The sequence below is a fragment of the Sus scrofa genome, chromosome X (assembly GCF_054392235.1).
Source record: "Sus scrofa isolate SSC_HxYL_T2T_F1_AM1 chromosome X, Sscrofa_HxYL_maternal_Yorkshire_Landrace_v2.0, whole genome shotgun sequence".
Classification (NCBI taxonomy): domain Eukaryota; kingdom Metazoa; phylum Chordata; class Mammalia; order Artiodactyla; family Suidae; genus Sus; species Sus scrofa.
In genome coordinates this window covers 9195434-9216767 of record NC_139401.1, presented here as the reverse complement: position 1 = coordinate 9216767, position 21334 = coordinate 9195434, and the positions used below count along the sequence as shown (strand labels likewise).

Genomic DNA, 21334 nt, shown 5'->3' with positions numbered 1-21334 from the left:
GAGCTATTGCTGCCAGCCTACACCAGAGCCACAGCAACGTGGGATCCGAGCTGCATCTGCGACCTACACCACAATTCACGGCAACACCAGATCCTTAACCCCCTAAGCAAGGCCAGGGATCGAACCTGCAACCTCATGGTTCCTAGTCGGATTTGTTTCCACTGAGCCACGATGGGAACTCCATGCCACTGATGTTTCTGAAGGATCCTGACTGGTTGTCTTGTAAAACATGCCATGGCCTGTACTTGCTTGCTTCTTCATGATTCCATACAAGCTGGACTCTTTTTGGGTAAGAACACTGCAGAGGTGTTAGTGTGTCCCTTTCACGGAGTTATCCCAGGGGGATTCAATAGTCATGTTGTCCTTTGGTTGCTTTTGCTGAACTTGGTGGGTTGTGAGAGCTGTGACCACAATATCTTTGTCATGTAGGCTCCTTCTTTCCTGTGTAAGGAGAGAGACAGTGGTGGCAGGGGGCAGCGTTTTCACTGGGAAGATCTGTGCACACGCATCCTCTAACTATTCCTGTTTGAAGTATTGTGTTGGTGGTTACAGAATGGTGAATGACTAATTTGATATTTTCTTCTGTAAGTTATTTTTTTCATTTTCCCCTCAGCTTTATTGAGATTGAGTTGACACATGGACACTGTGTGTGAGGTCTTCTTGAAGTTCTTCTAGGAAGAGGAGCTTGACTCTGCGCCCCCAACTTTTGAGCATGGTCATCACCTCATGGCTTGCTTTTGGTAAGTGTTGTTTTTTCCTTGTTACATACGTAGTAATTGATCAGCATTATTATTCTTTTGGATGCTCAAATGGTCCACAAATGGGCCAGTGGGGCTCTTTTGGTTACCATCACCACTAAAAGGCAAATTCCCTACCACCCCCCAAAATCTCTCACATGTGACATGGTTTACAAAATCTACATGGGGGCTTGATGTTTTTGATAGTAACTATGTTTTGCCTAATCTCATGCTATAATTGGGATTTATAGCATTTAACATGTCAAAGATTAACCCCGCAGGCAATGTTGGCATTTCATGGCAGTACTGTGCTAAATGAGGTTGACCTGACCACCGAAAAATTTTGTTTCAATAAAACACTGTGGCTTACCTATTTAAGACTTGCGTTTGCTGAAAACTTTATATGACAGCAGAAATGTACTGACCAGCCCCACCATATTTGTATTAACATGTAGAATACAGCCCCAACTGTTAGCGGTTTGGGAAGACAGGCCATTTTTAAAAATATACAAATTTCATGTCAATATGACACAAATTTGTGCTATTTCCTCTCTGTGTGTGTATTACTCCACAGTAGGTGGTGTGTGTGCAGCTCCAATGAAGAAAGTGTGCATGCTTGTGAGCGTCCGGTTCTTCATCCGTGTCCCTCTGTGGCCGTGGCCGTGCATGTGGACAGGGCTCCATTTGAAGTGGCATGTCAGAGTGTGTGTGGGCGTGTGTGTGTGAGTGTCTGTTTGTGCGCTTCATTGTAAGGTAATTCAGCTCATGAAAAACTCCTTGGCTCTGGATGACGATGATGTCAACCCACTTTGCGAAAGTAATTTCACTCTTTCGTGCATTCCTTTCACGCACAAGGTCACTGAAGATGATTTCCATCAGACTTTACTGAAAAAATGTTCTTCCTTTCCTGTCATTTGAGGGACTGTTTCTTTCTAGTGGCCTATCCCTGATGCAACAGAGGCATTCCGGCCCCGACAGGCACATGGCGCAAGCTGAGCCTGAATCTAATGAAATGATTTCAGTTAGCTTTTATTAGGCAAAAGTCTTCATTCTATAAACTCCTCTTAGAACTGGAGTAAAATGAATCTGGGGAAAATTACGTAGAGCTGCCTGCGTGGTTCCCATTATACGCTCCTCTACTTCTGCGAGCGGGCGCTGGAGGGAGGCGTGAGGTAGGTAACGCATTACAGAAATGTGGCCTTGTTCGTGCTCGATGAGGATGAGAGCAGTGTAATTTAGTGCCTAGTGTGAGCTGTGCTAGAAATGTTAACACTTCGGATCCAGCCAAGATTTTCCCTTAGCCTGCTTGTTCATCAGGCTCCAAAAGCACTAGGACCTTTTGCGAAGTTAGTGAAATATCAAGAAGAGTAATTACCGTGTGTAAAAATAGCACGAGAAGAGCACAGTAGGTCAAAGAGTTACAGTATGTTTTGCAATCCAGTATGCGCAATCTCCCTTTTCTTTCCAAAGAGCCTCCGTGGTGGCGTTCCTGGTTTCCACTGCGTTAGTGCGGGAAGGCTGTGGAACGGCCCCGGCTGCCTCCTTGCTCTTCTACTGACGGTTGGCCAGAGGCCTCTGTGGCTGCTAGTCACGTTGGGACTGAGGGTGGGGAAGTGGGCGAGGAAGACCCCACGGGCAAGCATCCCCCTGAGATGTCCTGTTTTTCCTCTTCGTGGGGGAAACAAGTCACAGGGCCACACCTGAGCTCAACTGGGTGGGGATGTTTAATCCCTCCTCAGGGAGGGTCCTTGAATATTGGTGAGCAACACAGCAGATACCACACGCGCTCTCAGGATCAAATACAGGAAAGGGCTTGAAATATATGACAACCATGCTAATGGCATGCCAGATTCAATACAGATTATTCATAAATATGCTCTATTTAAGGTGTGCCAAGAAGCCAAACATAACATGCTCTGAACCATGACGTCACCTTTGCCTTTGCTCATTTTTTCTCTGTGAGCGAACACATACCTGGAATTCTTTGAATATATATATATATATTTTTTTTGAATATATATATATATATATGTATATATATATCTATCTCTTAGAGTCTGGGTCCTAAATGATTCACACTTGTTTTCTTTAAGAGTTTTTCTAGAAGGAGGAGGCACTAATTTTTCAACATAGAAGTAATAGATTTTCATTGTTAAGAATTTAGGAAATATACAAAAATATTTAAAAAGAATAAAGTACGCTATCATGTCACCACCCTGAAGTTGAGAACAGCAGTTCAGGGGACAAACACCTCCCCCTTCCTCCAGCACAGATACCACTGAATTAAACAAAAAATAGAGCCCATTTTAAGGGAATTTGTATTCCTGTGATTATGAGAAAGGTTGAACATTTTCCCACCAGATGTTTAGAATTGTGTATATTTATTTTGCTTTGTTCATTCCTTTCTGTGTAGGGCTATTCTAAGTGCAAGTGACAGGAACTCAACTCCTAGTTGCATTGGTGACAAAAGGCATTGGCTCAGTAAGTGAGGACAGAGGTGCAGCTGGTTCCTGGAGCAGCTGGAAAGAGGGATTTTAGGCCACCAGTTGTCACAGACATGCCCTGTCCATCACCTCTGCTTCCCTTCTGAGGCTGGCTTTGTTCTCTCCCACTGAAGCTGCTTCTCCTGCCCAGCAGTGGACACAGAGGCCAGCGTGTCCCAGACCTACGTCTTTAGCTGTGCCAAGAGGGAGGGATTCCAATCAGCCCCAGTGTACCTGGCTCGGTCCCAAAGACCACCTACCAATCAATGGCAGATGCCTTGTTGGAGCCAAATGGTTGGAACGGGAGAGGCGAGTACCAGAAAAGGGGGGCCTGATCCACGAGAAAGGACAGGCACCGGGCAGGCCCTTTACCACTTCATGTTATAAGAAAGAATTTTTCACTTAAACAAGTACGACATTAACATATATGAGCTGCCAGATTTTCAAATAATGTATGGAATTGTGAAGTCCACCTGATGTGTCCCCTGCAGATGCCTCCCAGAGGGAGCCCTCACTGGTTGGCGCATACCTTTGTCAGTCCTTTCTCTGTCCATTTACACATGTGAGTATCCATGTGTAGAAACCCTCCAGGTATGACCAGGTGTTTTGGGGGAGATGTGCTGGATGAGGGATTAGTTTCCTGCCCCTGTCGTAACAACGTACCATGATCTGAGTGCTTACAACAACAGACATTTCTTGTCTCGAAATTCTGGAAGCCAGAAGTCTGAAATCAGGGTGTTGGCAGCGCTGTGCTCCCTCTGAAGCTTCTAGGGGAGGATCCCGCCTTGGCTCTGCCAGTTTCTGGGGTCTGCTGCCACCCTTTGGTGCTCCCTGGCTGGGGGATGCACCACTCCAGCCACAAGGCCATCTTCTCCTTGTGTTTTTGCATCTTCTTCCGTCTGTGCGCCTCTGTCTCGCTGTCTGAATTTTTCCTTTCCATAAGGACACTCGTCATACTGGATGAGGAGCGTCCTCGTCACTTCAATTTAACTCGGTGACCTCGATAAAAAGTATTTTCAAATAAGATCACACTTACTGGGGGGTTAGGACTTCAACATGTCTTTTTGGGAGACAAAATTCAATCTGTAGCAAGGTGAAAATATGATTTTTCTACAACTTAGTGGTAACTTCGTGTATCTGTTGCCTTGCAACTTGCTTTTCTGGGGTGAAAAATCATCTTGGAGGGCTGTCTGCATCGATACATTTACTTCTGCTTCATCCTATATAATTGCTGCCATTTCTATAGTGTGGCTTTTGATGTACAGTCTTATGATTAAGTGCAAATATTTTGCTAGGGTGAACATCAGGAATTTTAATTGTATGCCGCGGGTGGGGCCCTAAAAGGACAAAAGACAAAAAAAAAAAAAAAAAAAGAATTTTAATTGAGGGGTCAAAGGTTCTGTGTCCTGAACACTTCAATAGATGTTACCAACTGCCTTTCAGAATTCACCCCTTCCTCCCACCCCTCAAATGATCAGGGCTCAAGGGTACCTGGTCCACATGTTTTCACCAAGACAGGATATGACTGTCAATTTTTCCCAAACTGAAGTGGTATTTCATTACATTTTTAATTTTACCATTTACATTGTTACCAGTTACTAGTTAGGTTGCACATCTTTTCCCATCTTTATCTCCTTTGTCTATTTCCTGCAATTTGTATCCACTCCATTTCAGTTCTGTTGAGTTGTGAGTGCTTTCCCAGAACGCTGTGACAATTCTTGAGATAGCGAGCACAGGAACTTCAGTATTTTTGCATTGTTTACTGTGCTTTTCATTTTAAGCTAAAGATACTGAAAAGAGAGTAAACTCCATCGATCTTCCCTGCATGATTTCTCTGCTGCTTTCACGCACAGCAATTCTTCCCACAGGTTTACACGGCTTTGTTGTCAACATCCAGCATTTTCATCTCTCTGAGTTCCAGCTAACTGTGGTGGTCTTGGGTGACAAGATAAGGGTTTTGCAAACTTTTTCTGAAAAGGGCCTGATGGTGAACACGTTAGGTTTTGAGGGCAATATGGTCTCTGTGGCAACTACCTAACTCTGCTGTTGTAGCTGGAAAGCAACTGCAGACAAAACCTGAATGGATGAGCGTGTCTGTGTTATAATCAAATGTATTATTATTTTACAAAAGCAGGCAGCAGGCAGTAATGTGCCAACTTGTGGACTAGACAACTGGCAAACCTCCTATTTGGGCCAGGTTATTTAGGCACGTTAGGGTCCTTTACTTAGGAGTGAACACTCAAAATCAAATGGACCACAATTAAAGGCTTGCTTCAAAATAGTGTTTCACATAAATGGACTCAACAAATAACATAGTTAAGTGACTATATCTAAGTCCTGTTTCCTTTTAGGCATCTGGGTCTGAGATCCCCTCATCTGTCAAGAGACAATGGATGACTGCAGTGCCAGGGGGCTTCTACATGCCTCATGCTGGCTGAGATTCTAGTTTGCAAAGAAAAAGAAACACTGATGCGCTTATTCTGCTGACTTGGGAAAACTGATGGCTTCAGATAAAGGCGGCTGGCTGTTGTTTTAGGAAAGAAACATCTTAGTGACACAATTAATGGAAAGGCAGTTATAGAATGGTTGAAATTTCACTACAAATGCACCCTCTTCTCTTAAAAATTTTGATTTGCTCCCTGAACGGGGACAAACGGACTAGACAGCATGCAGCACCTCTCCTGCCCGTGTCTACGTTCTCAGACCCTGGTCCTTTCCCGATCCTTCTTGGATTGTGAGGGGAGCCCTTCTTGGATTGTGAGGGGGTCACTGATGCTGAGGCTTGGGAACCTTGGGTGAAGCGTCACCTCAAGTCTTAAGCTACCCATGCAGAAACTCCTTCTGCAGCTCCTGGCTCCCTCCTGGCTTACGAGGGGGTACTGTGCCGTTTGTCAAATGCATCAATTCCTGGTGCCCTGTGGGTCGCCTGAGTCAAACTCTCTGGGCAGTGGTGCCTGGGGACCTGCACTGAGATCAGAACCTTCTGAGGCATCTTGGCTACGTGAGAGCCCCTCACAAAGCGGTCATGTCCCACAGTTAACTGGCAGTGAGTCTAGTCAATTGTAGGAGCTCTTCATTCAATGTATCCATTTTCTGTCCAGGGCAGAGAATGTTGAGGATATTTATGTCTGACTGTAGGAAATGACTCAACGGAAAAAGTGACTTTATGTTTTCAACTTAAGCCTATCTTCCTGGTTTCGTTGTTACAACCGTATCGAAATTCTGTGTGTAAAATGTTCTGATGGTTACTCAGACCAGGACTGTTACTAAAATGAACTCTGACAGTCTGTAATATTTTTATTTTACTTCTAACCCCTTTTGGTCATAGTAACCTAATATTTCAGCAAAAACACAACAAAAACAAATTGAAAACAAGCAAAAATAAATAGTTTTAAATTGGCTTTTTTTTTTTTTTTTTAATAAATAAAGAAAATTCTACACCACTCTCCATGATAGCACCAGACTTAGGCGAGGGGGAAAATGAATTATGTGCATCATTTTTTTTCTCTTGCATGACTCTTTTGATCATATTTTCTTAGTATTGCTTCAAAGGGAAATCATATTGCTTGCATGTTTAATGCCACCTCGTGTAAATGAGATTGGCCTGGAGTTGTTAAAGTATTTAGAGACTCTGCGATAACATAACACATTTTCTTAAATACTTTTGTGTCCATCTGTCTTCCTAATTGGGCTCTCAGCTGTCAGAGGGCAGCTTGTGTCTTATTTGTCTTTCTGGAGTCAAGTCTTGGACTGATCTGTCCCTTAAAATCCATCCTCTGAAGGCCTGATATTTGCTTGGAGGGAGGAACATCTCTGGAAAATTCCGGTGATCTGCCCGTTAGCTACCTTTGATTGAAAAGGGTGTTTCTCCTGCTTAAGGAAGACATGAACGTTTTGATTTGTGTCTATTCCACATCTTACCAGAATGCAGATGCTCGAGTCTGTGTGTCTTCTACCCAACCTGCATTTCCACACGTACAGTAACACCGCACATCACTTTGCCTACATCAACCTTGGGGGTTTGAATGCCAGATGAGGAGGGCTGATTTTGAACTCTCCAGCTTGAAAAACATGTTTTTTTTTTTTTTTTTTTTTTTTGTTCTTGAGAACGTTCATGTTCTGGCTCCCAAGAGTTTGATTTCTCTTTCAATTCTGGTGGGCTACCAGCCTCAGAGATGCTTTGTTTGTGCCATTATTTAGAGAAGGGGAGAAAACGACTGGATCTTATTTACAATCTCTGTCTGGTAAAGATTGCTTTGCCATAAAAAAAGCAGGCAATAAAAAATGAGATGTATAAGACAGTGGGTCTTAAAGTCATCACACTAAATAAAACCCAAACAAAGCAGCTCAGTTCTGGGCTGCTGACACGGGCCACAGCGGCCTGCAGGTGCTTTTCTTCGTCAAGGACAGAGTTAAGGACTCTGACTTCCTGGGGAACTTTTCAAGAGAGCCTGTAAAATCATCTTCAAAAGTCAAGTTTAAATTCCTTGTGTAGCTTTCTGAAAACCTTCTGGCTCATCTGTTGCACAACTACCATCAGCAGATCCCTCTTCCAAACAATAAAAATACCTCTGTTTTCTTGATAAAATCTTACTTTAAGTAAGTTGAAGGGACTATAGCTTTCCCCCAACACATTTTTTTTCCTGCTTTATCTGTTTATTGAGGTATAATTTACATGCAATAAAATTCATTTCTTTACAAGTGTGTAGTTCAGGAATCTTTAAACTATACGTAGGGTCCAATGTGGCCCACTGCTTATTTTTGTAAATAAAGTTTTATTGGAACATGTCCATGCCAACCCATTTGCATACTGTCTTTGGCTGCTTTCATGCTGCAGTGGCAGACCTGAGGCGTCGCCACAGTCTTCTCAGGCAAAGCCAAATATGTTTGTTCTCCAGATCTTTACATAACATCTATAATCTTGGCTACAGTTCTATACATGTTGATCAATTTATCAGTCATGTAATTGCCACCACAATCAAGATATAAAAAATTGCCACTGCCTTTAAACATTGAGGAAGCTACAATTTGAGGTAAGGAATCATTTTGGAGAAGTAAAATTGTTCTTCTACATTTAACACCGACTTTAGGTTTTTAACATTTTAAATCATGATGGATACATGATGTGTTGGACATTTGTGGTTCGTCTTTCCAGCAGTGATTTCCCACTTCTCTGCCCAACAGAAACCTGATTTCCTGTTGAGGAATTTAGCTCTCCGCTGCTTTTGTGTCTGCTGTGTGGGTGGGCTGGATTCCAGCTGAAGCTCCTTTTATGCTTGCTGGTCCCAGCAATGCATCCAGGGACTGGTATATATGACAGAGTCCACAGGACACAAGGGTGTTAGCCTGACTTGAGGGGAAGTCTTACTTGCCCTTGCGTACTGCCAGAGGAGAGTCTTTGCTGTTGGACTTGAATGAGGAAGCATCCTGGATGCCCGACCCGCAGTGGGGCCCATGACAGAGGTTTGGTGTGGAAGTGAAACCAGGGCTGACTGGGCAGAGCTGAGAAGTAGAGAGAAAAACCAGATCCTTGTCCTGTTGACTTTTCGAGCTGAGATTCAAGTCTTGCCTCCCACTAGCCTTGAGCGTAAATTCCCTTGAGCGTGGAAGCTGCCTGGACAAGGGATCTCTGCTATTTGCAACAAAATGAGCTCTAATTGATGCCTATGATGTAACACTCATGGGATTATAAAAACACGTATCTATGCTAGAGTTGAAGATTTTGTAATACTACGTAGCTTTCTGGGAACAGAGCTTGGGCCTTGTAATTTCTAATCTCAGTCAAATTCTCATTCAATCTGTCCTTCACCTACCATTTATTGGGGAACTGCGATGGGGCAGGAGACCTCATCGTGTTCACAATGGACACAATCTTTCCTTTGAGGAAGGGAGCGTCCCAGTGAGTTTACAGCCCCAAACCCTGTACGAGTTTGGTAGCCCCGAGTGCGATGGAGAAACATGGAAGGTGAGATGGTAGGACTTCACAGAGGTGGCCAGAGAAGGTCTCCCTGGGGAGGCAACATTCGAGCAGAGCACTGAACAAAGCAAGGGTACCCGCTTGTGGCTGGCGGGGGGGAGCATGTTCTAGGCGGAGAGAACAGCAAGTGCAAAGCCCTGGACAGGGACATGCTGGTTTGGCCAACAAGGGTGACAAGGGTGTGTGTGTTGGGGGGGTGCGGGGGGGGGCGGTGAAGATGAGGGAAGAGAGAAACTGAGGGCTCAGGGCTAACGGCTCAGTGTGGAACCACCGGCAGCAAAACAAGCACTTGGAAAGGAGTATTAAGGGAAACAAACGTCTTAACCAATGGGCTGGATGCCTTTCGGGTTAATCGAAGACACTGTGGCAAGCGAGGGGATCGCTCTTGGGGAAGGAGGAGTTTTGGGCGCTGTTCAAGTCGGGGGACACAGATTTATCAGTTGGGGCCACCTGGGTGTGGGTTCCCAGATGTACGGCTGCGTGGCCAGTGCAGGTTGGGAGTTCTAGCACAAGTCATCCTGTTCCCTGTGGCCACACAGCTGATGACAGAAGGGAGCCCAAGGACTTCCTACCCTGTGCCTTTCTCCTGAACCTGCCACCTAAGAAGTCACATCTCTGATCTCAAGTGTGAACTGCCAGTTGTTTGCTTTGATATCTTCTGAAAATGTCGCATGAAAGATGTGCAGAGTCCCAAGCCCTGTGTCACTGTAAACGCAGCAAAATGCACTGAGGATCAAGCCTCTAGCTTTGTGGGGGAAACCTGCAGGGCTGTTCTAAGCCCAGTGAAGAGGAGCTCCAAGGGAATGTCTGTCCAAGGGGGAGAATTCACATTTTGGAGACTCCATGGGTTTGCACCAAAGCCATACATCCTTGTTATTCTTTGCTCAAAATATAATGAACGGACTCCTAGTTCAAGTGCTCCACTGCACCCGTGCTTAGGGAGTGCCTTCCCTGGCCAAGAGTCCATGAAAATGCCACCTCTACTCTCAAGGGACAGGTGTCTTGTTGGGAGAGGCAGATGAAGTGAGCCAATGATTTCTGAGTACATGTTGAGAAAGAGGTGGCCTGCAGAGATGTGAAGAGGGTGCCTCACCCCTCGCCTCGGGGGTCGGGGTGGGATGGGGGTCCTGGAAAACTGGCAGCAGAGGGGCTGTCTGAATGAAGTGTGAAAAACTGAGATATAATAAACCTACCAGAAAATGCATCCTTCTAAAATGTACCCTTCAGCAGTTCTGAGTATACAGTTTATCCTCGACTACATGGGTTTGAAATGCACAGGTCCACTTACATGTGGATTTTTTTCTTTTCTTTTTTTTCGGTCTTTTTGCATGTTTTCTAGGGCCACTCCTGCGGCATATGGAGGTTCCCAGGCTAGGGGTCGAATCGGAGCTGTAGCCGCCAGCCTACGCCAGAGCCACAGCAATGCGGGATCCCAGCTGCGTCTGCGACCTATACCACAGCTCACGGCAATGCTGGATCCTTAACCCACTGAGCAAGGCCAGGGATCAAACCCGAAACTTCATGGTTCCTACTTGCATTTGTTAACCACTGAGCCACAATGGGAACTCCCGGATTTTTTTCAATAAAGAAGCACGCCAGTGCTATAGGATCCATGGTTGATCCCCTGGTTTTCGACTGGGTGGAGGTCTGGCATGGCTAACCCCTGTGTTGCTCAAGGGTCAATTGTATTGACAATGTTGTGCAACTATCACAACTATCAATTTTAGAACATTTTCATCACCCTTCCCCCAAAGAAACCCCAAATGCACTAGTGCTCACTTCCTGTTTCCCTCTGCCTTCAGCCCCTGGCAACCACAAAGATACTGTCTCTAGATTTGCTTATTGTAAATATTTCATATAAATGGAATCATACAACATGTGGCTTCTGCGTCTGGTGTATCTACCTGAGCATAACGTTCTGAAGGTTTACCCATGCAGCCACATAATCCCAGTACCTCATGACTTTTTACAGCTGAATTATGTGCCCCGTGAAGTGGCTAAGCTGCATTTCATTTATCCATTTATCTGCTGATGGACGCTTGGACATTCTGGCTGCTATGAACATTCATTTGTGTACGAGTTTTTCTGTGGACATATGCTTTCAGTTTTCTTGAGTAAATGTAAGTGGAATTGCTGGGCTGCAAGGAGGTTTGACATTGAGTGATTTTATGCACTTGTTTGAAGGGAAATATCTGGTTCAGAGAGAAAGAGAGGGAAAGAGGAAGGGAGTGTCTGTGTGGCTTTTGGTTCACTCCTTAGAACAGAGAGGATAAATATGACTATTTCTGGGAAGTTCATTAATCCAAGAGCAAAGAATTTTGTAGCTGCTACCAAGTGAAAAGTCAGAGGTCAACCTGACATACACGGCCCCAAACAGCATTAGCTGGGCAGGTTCTTAGATTTCGTGGAGTTTACTCTCTTACAGGGCCCTCAGGACTCTATAGAAGATCGAGAGGGTTTTTTTTGTTTTTGTTTTTGTTTTGTTTTTGTCTTTTTGCCTTTTCTAGGGCTGCTCCCACGGCATATGGAGGTTCCCAAGCTAGGGGTTTAATCAGAGCTGTAGCCAATGGCCTACGTCAGAGGCACAGCAACTCGGGATCCAAGCCGCGTCTGCGACCTACACCACAGCTCATGGCAATGCTGGATCCTTAACCTACTGAGCAAGGCCAGGGATCGAACCTGGAACCTCATGGTTACTAGTTGGATTCGTTAACCACTGCGCCACGATGGGAACTCCGAGAGGGGTCTTTTTGAGGAAGACACATACTTGATGTCCTGCTTTGGTTTCCCTTTGGACATGTATAAATATGTCAGACTACTCCATGTCCAATGGTACCTAACTTTGCTATGAGACTGTAGGAATGGGGAGAGTATCTGCAACTGTTTATTTATTTTTTGCTTTTTAGGGCTGCACCCACGGCATAAGGAGGTTCCCAGGCTAGGGGTCCAATTAGAGCTACAGCTGCCGGCCTACACCACAGCCACAGCCATGCAGGATCGCAGGATCCGAGTCATGTCTGCAACCTACACCACAGCTCACGGCAAGGCTAGATCTTAACCCACTGAGCAAGGCCAGGGATCAAACTCGAAACCTCATGGTTCCTAGTTGGATTCATTTCCACTGCGCCACAATGGGAACTCCTGCAACTGTTTATTTACAGCAAAGGGAAAAGTTCTAAGAAAACCCTCAGTCTCCTGTCTCTTTCTCACTTCTGCAAACCAGAGATTCCTTTGCCCTCTTTCTGCAGGGCTGATGAAATCAAGCAAACAGAAGAACATTTCGAGGCCAACCCTGTTTGTGGCAATCATTTGGTTGGAAGGAAAGAGTCCCTCACTATTGTGTCTCTGCTGGCAGCGAATGTCAAAGAAAATCCTCCATACTCTGCACTTAGATCACAATGAGGACTCCTGTGAACAACCTCCACAAACTTAGGACTTGCGGTGGAGTCACACTTTTCTCATCCTCTATTCTCAAAATCTATGAGTGAAAGAATAAGCACATTAACAACAACAACAACAAAAAGAATAAGCACATTGATTAGTCATTTGGAAATTCACAAATAGAGGCTTTACCATGAAACTTCAAATTCTGGATTTAGTATGCTGCAACAGTTTTCATGCTTCTCCTCACATTTTGGGGGAGTCTTTTTTTTTTCCCCCGTCAATTACTTCTGACACCTTTCCCAGTACAGTGATGGGACTGCAGTGGAATGAAATCATCTCTCTTGTGTGGGATTGCGGGAGTGCCATTAAGAGAATGTTTCACCACAGACGCTGTGTAGCAACAGCTGCATGGATGGAAAATTCCAGAGTCTTTTTTGTTGCAATGTTTTCCATTTTTATACATGCAAGGAAATGTGTGCTTAACTGAACTCAGCTGTTTGAAAATTTACAGAAAGTATGAGATAATAAATGCCTTTGCCATTTAAGCAATTTTAAGTAATAGCAGAAAAGATATATTTGGCTTAAAAGAGTTTATGAAATATGTATTTTGTGACCAGTACTGTGCCAAAATTAGGGAGGTTTAAAAAGTGGGGTTTTTCTGATTGATACAATGAGATGGATATGTCTGAAAAAATATGAAATTTGTTTTTCTTTTTTTTAATGTTGAGAAAAATGGAAGACTGCTATAGGATAGTTTCTTGGATCATGGAAGTGGTAAGTTTTGAGTTGTACTTTTGAGGATGGATAGAGATTTTAAAAAAATATTAAACTCAAAAAAACTCTTAAACTTAGTTTAATAAGTTTAAACTAAGTTTCTGTGTGTATTAGAGAATACATACAGAAAAAAAGTGTGTGTCTCTATCTTCAGGTACAGCTTAGTGACTTTTTACAATGGAGCACACCCATCTAATCAGCACCCAGATCAACAAAAGAACATTCCTGGCAGCTTGGAAGTCCCCCCACCCCCGTCCCCTTCTGTCACTACCCACCCCCACTTCTTTCAACAGCATGACTTACTCGTGCTCATTTCTGTACTTTCTACACATCAAATGGTGCAAAATGCAGGAAGCATCGATCAGACAGGAAGCGGTGCTGCTGTTTTGTGTCTGGAGGCCTCATGATGTCAGACACACTGCTGTTACTGCGTGTGGTCGCAGATCATTTGTTTTCACTGCTGTGTAATGGTCTGCTGTATAACTACACTCCATTTACCCAGTTCCATTGGTGCTGGGGTTTGTGGTGTTTTCAGTGTGAGGGAATTGTGAACAATGCTGTGGTGGATATTAAAGTGCATGTCTTTTGGTGAAAACACGGACACGTTTCTGTTGGGTACGTATCTACCCAGGAGTAGGAATGGCTGGTTTTGGTAGGTACCTAGAGATGGGTTTCCCCAGGTGGTTGTGTCAGTTCACACTCCCGCCAGCAGAGGGCAATGTCCCAGGCGCTCCCCAGCCTCGCCCTGGGCGGTGTGAGCAGTCAGGGGGACGCAGAGAGAGCCAGCGAAGTCTGCGGGACATGGACGTCATGCACAGGAACGGTGGTCAGATCCGGTGAGCGGCAGTGAGAAATCAGGCAGCCAGGTAGAGGTGGGGAGGTGCTGGTGGCTGCCTCCTTGACGGCATCGAGTTGGGCTTGCTCCCAGAGCAGAAGGAGACAGCGAGAACAGCCAAGCTGCATGCTGGGCCTCTCAGTCAGGGCCTCTGAGGGCTTGCTGTGTTCCAGGCAGAACCCCCTTGTGAATTAAACATGATTCCCACGCTGCAGTTCTTTGCTTCACTCTGCTGCCTGTTTCGCCCCAAAGGTGGGTGCCATTGGTCCCCACTGCAGAATGGAGACCTCCTCGTCTGACTGGACAGGAACTTGGGCTGAAGGCCTGCCTGGGGGTGGGCTTTCTTTCTTGTTGCATTTCTCGCTTGAGGAGACCTGACCACAAGACTCCAGAAAACTGTACAACAGGGTTCTCTAACAGCTTTTAAAAATAGCTTGGGATTTTTGACTTTGGAGCTTCCTGCTATTTCTCTTTGGCAAAATATAATAATTTTCAGCCTGGCTTAACCTAAAGTACTCCCTGAGCTTGAGAGTGCCCACATCTCAAGACTCTCTGGGAAGTGTTTTCAGTATAATTCTGCCCAATACCACAGCTTTTAGCCACTTGTGGCAATTTGAATTTAAATTAATTAAAGTTAATACAATCATTAATAATATATTAATATTTTTTTGACTGTACCCTTGGCATACGGAAGTTGCCAGGCCAGGGACTGAATCCAAGCTGCGGCTGCGACCTATGCCACAGCTGTAGCTAATGTCAGATCCTTAACCCACTAAGCTGGGCCAGGGGTTGAACCCACACCTCCGCAGTGACCTGAGCTGCCACAGTGACAACACCAGGTCCTGAAGCTGTTGTGCCATAGCGGGAACTCCAATACATCAATAATTATTCAGTTCTCTGTCATGCTAACCGCATGTCTAGTGCTCAGTAACCACACGGGCTGGTGGCTACTGTGTGACCTCAGAACACTTCCATCACTGCCAACGGTTCTCGTGGGCACTGGACGAGATGGTACAGTGCTGAGGGAAGGAGTGCGGATTGGGTTAAAAATGCACATGTGCTGTCACATCCCCTTTTGGTGGTTACTATAAAAATGTTTGTTCTTTCATCAAAGTGGCATTGCTGCAGCAACATTATTTACTCCTGCGTTTTTAAAAAAATTTGGTCATGTCTCATAGATGTTTCCTGCATTCTGTTTCTCTCACACATTATTATTAATTTTTTTTCTGGCTTGAAATAAAGTCTGGGTGGTTAGGCATTTCCCACAAAGTCAAAAGCCGTCACGACTTAGTAATGCGTGTTGATTTACAGTTCGTGTGCGAACAAATAACTAGCCTAGAAAAATGCTGTCTGTAACCGAGGCCTCCTGGCCCCCTCTGCAGCTGGGGGTAGGATGAGGTCAGCCACAGGCCTGGCCACTGCTGCCTGAGAGCCGGCTGCCCCACACCTCCACTTGGGTCCAGGACAGGAAGCAAAAGTACTTACAGAAGATTGAACGAGATCCCTTCGATTAGAAAGATACTCGTTATTTTTGCATGCCTTGGAGATTTGCGCATGTTGTTGAAAAACAATAATATATTCTGCTCTTCAAGGTATTTTATCAGAGTAAAACGAACTTCTGGGGAGCTCAGATCAATAAAAATCATGACTCCAACAGAATCCCTTCTCCTTCTTGGATATGGAATTTATTCCCTTTTGGTTCAGCATGAAATGAAAACAAAGTTCCAGAGGTAGACTAGCTGTATCATAGGTGTTTTGGCCATTCATTCATCTAAGAGAATTTATTGAGTACTTATTACTAACACTAAATTTGGTGGATTTATTTAAATTTGGGGATGCCGTGGTCACCCAAACTGGTGTATCTCCTGTTCTCATAGCCCTTACAAAAGGATGCAAGAATGTAAAAACTATGGAGTACCTGTCGTGGTTAACGAATCTAACTAGGAACCATGAGGTTGCAGGTTCGATCCCTGGCCTTGCTCAGTGGGTTAAGGATCCGTCATTGCCGTGAGCTGTGGCATAGGTCACAGACGCGGCTTGGATCTGGCGTTGCTGTGGCTGTGGCGTAGGCCAGTGGCTACAGCTCTGATTCGACCCCTAGGCTGGGAACCTCCATATGCTGTGGGAGCAGCCCTAGAAAAAATGCAAAAAGACAAAAAAAAAAATGCAAGAACTAGATAATCACAGAAAAATGTGTCATAATTAGCAAAGATTGAAGTGATGGTTAGGGAAAGGGAAGTCAAATGGGCCAAAATATTTCGGTGTTTGCACAATAAGTCACAGAAAAAAGTAGTGGTGTGAAATAAAAGGGCACAGACTTTGGGGTCAAGGCATCTGAATTTATTTCCTGGTGTATCAGTTACTTACTGCTGGGTAACAAATCATCCCTTAGCAGCTAAAAACAACAAACATTTATTATCTTGTTTCTGGGGGTAGGAATTTGGGAGCAACTGAGGCTAGGTGGTTCTGACACAGTCACTCATGAGACTACAGTTAAGTCTTCAACTCTGGCTGGAGGCATGTAAAACCTTATTGAGGCTGGAGGACTTGCTTTCAAGATGGCTCACTCACACGGCTTTTGGTAGGAGGCCTCTGCTTTCTGGCTTTTGGCGGAAAGCCTCATCCTCACCAAATGGTCCTGTCCAGTGGACAGCCTGAGCATCTTCACAACACGGCAGCTGACTTCCCCGAGTGAGGGGTCCAAGAAAGCAAGAGAGAAACCACAGTACCTCCTATGACTGAGCCTTGAAAGTCACAAACCTCCACTTCACTTAGTCTTTGGTAAAGTCACACACTCAAGGGAAGGGGACTTGGGTTCCACCTTTTGAAGGGAGAAGTATCAAAGAATGTGTGCAAATCTGGAGTTCCCATTGTGGCTCACTGGATTAAGGACCCAACATAGTTTTCATGAGGAGGTTGGTTCAGTCCCTGGCCTCAATCAGTGGGTTAAGGATATGGCATTGACCTAAGCTGTGGCACAAGTTGCAGATGCAGCTCAGATCCAGTGTTGCCACAGCTGTGGTGACTGTGGTGTAGGCCGGCAGCTGCAGCTCCAATTTGACCCCTAGCCTGGGAACTTTCATATGCTGTAGCTGTGGCCATTAAAAAAAAAAAAAAAAAAAAAAAAAAAAAGAATGTGTGGACATCTTTTAAAACCACAGCACTGGCACCCACCCTTCTTCTGTTCTTCTCTAGCTGTGGGATTGTGAGTTTTAGTTTTCGCATGTGAGAAATAAGGTTAATGGTACTCACACCACAGGCTGCTCACAGCATTAAGTGAGACACTGTAAGTGAAGAAAGCTTTGCAAATTCTGAAGAGTCGTGTAGAAGTTGGTTATTTAGGAAAGTGCAGAGAAACATGGAGCCTCACCCTCACAAAGTTCCCATTTATTTTGTTCAAGGTGTTTGTTGGAGTTCCTGTCGTGGCTCAGCAGTTAGTGAACCCAACTAAGATCCATGAGGATGTGGGTTTGATCCCTGGCCTCCCTCAGTGGGTTAAGGATCCGGTGTTGCCATGAGCTGTGGTGGAGGCCGCAGACGTGGCTTGGATCCGAGGTTGCTGTGGCTGTGGCACAGGGCCTAGGCCAGCGGCTACAGTTCCAACTGGGCCCCTAGCCTGGGAATCTTCATATGCGGCAGGTGTGGCCCTAAAAAAAAAAAAAAAAAAAAAAAAAAGACCAAGGTGTTTGTTGAGCAATGAAGGATTTCCAGGATGATTCAGGAACAATCTGGGCTGTAGAAGGTTTTCTTCACTGTTTCATTTTCATTCTTTTCTATTAGAACTCCAGTTTGGTATGGGTTGCACACCCTCAATATTTCTTTGCTTAAACTAATTTTTAACTCTTTGGGTCCCTGTTTTGAGTAGATTCCTAAATGCTATTTTCTAATCACAATTCCCTTCTTGGCTGTGTTCAGCATGAAGGAGCTTTTGTCTTCTTTTTTTTTTTTTCACCCCCACAATGTCTAATTTATTTTTCTCATCCACCTGCTATTTTCTATAGTCCCAACATCTCCACTCCCATTGATAGATGCTGCTAATCTCTGCCCATTAGGGGCTTATAAACTGAAAGAGTTAAACCAACACAGATGCTCAGTACAGGGATGCTAAAGAAACAAATGTCCACCAATGAAGGAGTGGCTTCTGTTAGCAAGGAGCAAACATTGACGCATTAGCATGATATGTATCCACTGCATTACTGAACTATTGTGAGGGCTATCCTTTAGCCTCCTGTCTTCTGGTGTCTTCCCTCTTGGTCTTTAGTAGGGATGCTGTTAACGGTAGTGAGGCTCTGCATCCCAGCTGGAATGAGCAGGATGAACCCGCCAGCTGTTTTCTTCAGTATCTGTTTTCTGTGTTGGTCTAGCTTTTGCAGCCTGGAAGCCCCAAACATGCACAGATCAGCGACATCCCTGATCCGGGCTTTGGTGCGGGCTTCCTCTTCTGTTGGCCTTTGACTTCTGACCTGTTGATGGCCCTAATTCCACCAATGTGGCTGTATTTTAGCAACAGTTCTTACTTGCCTGTTTTGGGACAGTTGTAGATCTCTCCAAATATTGGCCATTTTACCTTTCCTCTTGCCCATTATTAGCCTCATTTCCTCCCTTTCAAAAGAATAAGAAAAGCACCTGAGGAATGACGCAGGACTGCAACAGAAACAAACTTGCTTGACTCATGCAAAACAATCTTTTTCTGTTTGCTTTGCTTTGTTTTTTGGCTGTGGTGGCATGCAGCAGCTGGATGTGGGATCTCTCAGACTAGAGACTGAACACAGGTCACAGTGGTAAAAGCGCTGAGTCCTAACCAGTAGACCACCATCGAGCCCCTACATTCAAGCCATCTTTGCGGAGCATGCACTCTGGTCCTTCTTTTTTTTGGGGGGGGGGGCTGCACCTGCAACATGCAGAAGTTCCTGGGCCAGGGATTGAATTGGCACCAGAGCAGTAACCAAAGCCCCAGCAGTGACAACCCTGAGTCCTTAAACCCGCACCCCCCAACCCCAGTCATAGAATTGATGGCTTTATGACAAGTGCTATCAGTTTGAAGAAAATGAAGCACGGCTTTTATTTTTCTAGAGCTTGTCGTTAAGTGTTTCTGAAACGATTGGACGTCCCCGTGCCTGTCATATTCCTTTAGACTTCTGTAATGGGGGGATGGGGCTGTGGCTGGAGACGTTGCTGTATGTATTAAGACAGTCTCCACTGACAGACTGTTTACCTACTCAAGTGGATATAAGTACTCTGATGTTTCTTCTGTACACCTGTGACTAGAAGTCAGAAGACCTGACTCTAATAGTATTAATTTTGCCATCAACCTAACAGGGATGCAGGTTGTCCAGAGTCAGCATCATCACTGCACAGCATGACTGCTGGCTTTCATTATGTTTGCTGAATGAATGGACAAAGACAGGAAAAAAATAAAGGTAGGACCTTGGGTAATTCAGTCAACTTATCTAAACTTCAGATTCATCATTTAAAAAATGACTTAACTGCATTAATGCTCTTTAGAGACTGCTTTAACTTTAAAAAAAAGATTCTAAATTAAATTTTTGGATACTGGATGGTATATTAGAATAAACAAACAACTCACTGAGCTCAAAAAAACTACTGCAGTGCTACATTATAGTTAAATATTATCCAGTGATGATTTATCAGGAATTAATTTTTTCAAGGAATGTATATAAACCCAAGGTGATATATTTTATTTTATTTTTCAAGGGTGAGGCCATAATTTATTGCTGTAGCATCAGAAGATCAATTTGTTTCCCCCAAATGCTTTTAAAAATCCAAGAGGCCAAGCCAATCAATGTTGGACATTTGTTTCCATCGTTAGCCAGTTCACTGGACATTACTTTTGCAGGGGCTTAGGAGGGCTGCTCAAGCATAATTTTTATCTTTTTTTTTTTTTTTTAAGGCTGCCCTGTGGCATATGGAGGTTCCCAGGCTAGGGATCCAATGAAAGCAGTAGCTGCCAGCCTATGCCACAGCCACAGCAATGCAGGATCCAGGCTGTGTCTGCGACCTACATCACAGCTCATGGCAATGCTGGATCCTTTAACTCACTGAGTGAGGCCAGGGATCGAACCCACGTCCTTGTGGATACTTGGTGGGTTCGTTAACCACTGATTCACAACGGGAACTCTGCATGTTTTTTAAATTAATATCATCACCATTAGTACTGTTATTCTCCTAAGGTGCTTTACTCTGGCAAGCAGTTACAGAATTCCCGTTTTATGTTTAGGTGTTCTGAGCTCACCCAAAATTCCTTCGTCCATGTGACATTTCAATAATTTGACAATTCCTCAGCAATCACTTAACTCCTTACATTCAATATAATTTTCTCTGTATGGTGAGTTTTTATAAATCTTCCTAGTAATGGGCTGCTGAGTCGCTAGCACAAGATAATCGAACTTATTGTCTACCTATCCACACCTATGCAGATTTCTAGCAGACAGCCTACCATTCACCAGGTAAGCTCACCTTCCAATGTACAAACTGCTATGTTTTCCCTAGTTACATATAAGATATTGATTTCCATAGATAAATATACATTTTAGAAATTGATTCCAATTTTTAACTGCCCACTGCGTGTCTCTCATCTTAAGACTCATCAAGAACACATACACACTAATCAAGAACACGTAACAACCCATAATGCTGGAATAAGAGAACTAGAACAGTGCTACTTGATACCACATCAACGATAAATCTGAATCCTGGGCTACCAACATCTCCTCAAAAGGCACACTTGCTTTTAGAATCTCTTCTGTAACTGAATTAGACAAGTACTTGTGTTTACAATTACTGTCTCATAAATCAGGAAAACCCCTTTTTGATGTATTTCTTTACATATTAATCATGTGTAGCAGTGCCACCCCATCTTTGTCAAGTTTCTGGCATGTCTGAGGGACCCTTATAAGGTACAAAATCCCTGTACAGGGATTCCTGGGTTTCTTGCATTTCTACTCTATTATGACCCATGGGGCTAGATGACGAAATGGCTTGTTTTTGTTTTGTTTTTTTTTAGGGCTGCACCTGCAGCATATGGAGGTTCCCAGGCTAGGGTCGAATCAGAGCTGCAGCTGCCAACCTACACCACAGCCACAGCAACTCAGGATCCGAACCTCATCTGTGACCTACACCACAG

At 44.4% G+C, this 21334-nt stretch overlaps 1 protein-coding gene across 2 annotated transcripts in view; it reads left to right on the top strand.

The window, feature by feature from the left end:
- The window catches only part of LOC110257727 (uncharacterized), a 375658-nt gene that overhangs the window by 6617 nt on the left and 347707 nt on the right, over nt 1–21334 (top strand). For both annotated transcript variants that reach the window (XR_014835036.1, XR_014835035.1), the window contains exon 2: nt 614–740. The gene's annotated coding sequence lies outside the window, so the exon portion shown is untranslated. The remainder of the gene's footprint in view (nt 1–613; nt 741–21334) is intronic.